A 2,160-nucleotide genomic window follows, 5' to 3' on the forward strand; every position below is an offset into this window, starting at 1 on the left:
CCTACTCTGTGGAACTGGGTAGAGTACCATAGTGTCATCATAGCTCTCAGCAATCTCAAACTCTTGGGCTCAAGCATCTCTCTTGCCTCAGCCTCCTGAGTAACTGGGACTACGGGTGCCCACTACAATGCCTGGCTAGTTTTTTTTATTTTTAGTAGAGACGAGGTCTCACTCTTACTCAAGCTGGTCTTAAACTCCTCAGCTCTAGTGACCCTCCCACCTCAATCTACCAACTCCTGAGCTCGAGCAGTCCACCAGCCTCAACCTCCCAAAGTGCTAGGATTATAGGCGTGATCCACCTTGCTCAGCCAAACTTATTTCCCTCTTCTTTGTTAGTTTTCAACTAGGATAAAATAAAAGGCCATTTTTTTTTCTTTTGTAGTTATTTTAAGACAGGGTCTATCTATGTTGCCCAGGCTAGTTTTGAACTCCTGGCTCAAGTGATCCTCCCACCTCAATCTACCAAATAGCTGGGATTATAGGTGTGGGCACCCTTGGCTATTTTTAATAATAGCAATATAGGCAGTGGCTGTGGCTCAAAGGAGTAAGGTGCCGGCCTCATATGCCAGAGGTGGCGGGTTCAAACCCAGCCCCGGCCAAAAACTGCAGGAAAAAAAAAAAAAGTAATATAAATGTTCTCGTACAAAGGTTTTTGTAGACATTTAAAAATTTTATTTTATTTTGAAATAATTTCAAACTTACAAAAAAAGTTGCAAGAGGCTTGGTGTCTGTAGCACAGCAGCTAGGACACCAGCCACATACACTTGAGCTGGTGGGTTTGAATCCAGCCCAGGCCGGCCAAACAATGAAGCTGCAACCAAAGAATAGCCGGGCGTTGTGGCAGGTGCCTGTAGTCCCAGCTACTTGGGAGGCTGAAGGAAGAGAATTGCTTAAGCCCAAGAGTTTGAGGTTGCTGTGAGCTATGATGCCGCTGTGAGCTATGATGCCACAGCACACTATCTAGGGTGACAGCTTGAGACTCTGTCTCAAAAAAGAAAAGTTGCAAGAAAAGTATAAAGAATGCTGATATACCCACTATCTAGATTGACCAATGTTTTATTTTTATTTATTTATTTATTTATTTTTGAGACAGAGCCCCTAGCTGTCACCCTGGGTAGAGTGCCATGGCATCACAGCTCACAGCAACCTCCAACTCCTGGGCTCAAGCGATTCTCCTGCCTCTGCCTCCCAAGTAGCTGGGACTACAAGCACCTGCCTATTTTTCGGTTGCAGCCGTCATTGTTGTTTGGTGGCCCGGGCTGGATTCAAACCCACCGGCTCATGTGTATGTGGCTGATGCCTTAGCTGCTTGAGCCACAGGCGCCAAGCCACTTTTTTTTTTTTTAATTGACATGTAGTCTTACTATCTTGCCCTTGCTAGAGTGCTGTGGTGTCCCAGCTCACGGCAACCTCAAACTCTTGGGCTTCAGCAATTCTCTTGCATTAGCCTCTTAAGTAGCTGGGAGACTACAGGTGCCCGCCACAATGCCAGGCTATTTTTTGTAGCAGTTGTCATTGTTGTTTAGCTGGCCTGGGCCTGGTTCAAACCTACCATCCTCAGTGTATGTGGCTGGCGCCGTAACCACTGTGCTAAGGAGCTGAGCCTGCTTTATAATTCTTTATGTATATGTTTACATTATTATTTTCTCTAAACCTTTGTGGAATAGCTTACATACCTCATGCCCACTTATCTCTGAATAGTCCACAGGTATAGTTGTGAATAGGCTTTGGGGCTTACCGGTGGGAAGGTGGGAGGGATGCTGAGCTCTGCCCTGAAGAGAATTCATACCAGCTAAATTTTAATATGATATAAAAATTTTGTTCCTAAATAGCTCTGTACTCTCTTGTGATGGTCAATTTTATATGTCATATTGGCCAGTCACTAACTACCAATTACTCACATGCTAATATAGATATTGCTATAAAGGTTTATCTTGTAGACATGATTATTGTTCATAATTAGTTGACTTTATTTTATTTTTTTTCAAGACAGAGTCTCACTTTATCGCCCTCAATAAGGCACCATGGCGTCACAGCTCACAGCAACTTCCAGCTCCTGGGCTTAGGCTATTCTCTTGCCTCAGCCTCCCGAGTAGCTGGGACTACAGGTGCCTGCCACAATGCCTGGCTATTTTTTTATTTTTGAGACAGAGCCTCAAG

This window comes from Otolemur garnettii, unplaced genomic scaffold (assembly GCF_000181295.1).
Source record: "Otolemur garnettii isolate 467f Iridium unplaced genomic scaffold, OtoGar3 scaffold00011, whole genome shotgun sequence".
NCBI classification, from domain to species: domain Eukaryota; kingdom Metazoa; phylum Chordata; class Mammalia; order Primates; family Galagidae; genus Otolemur; species Otolemur garnettii.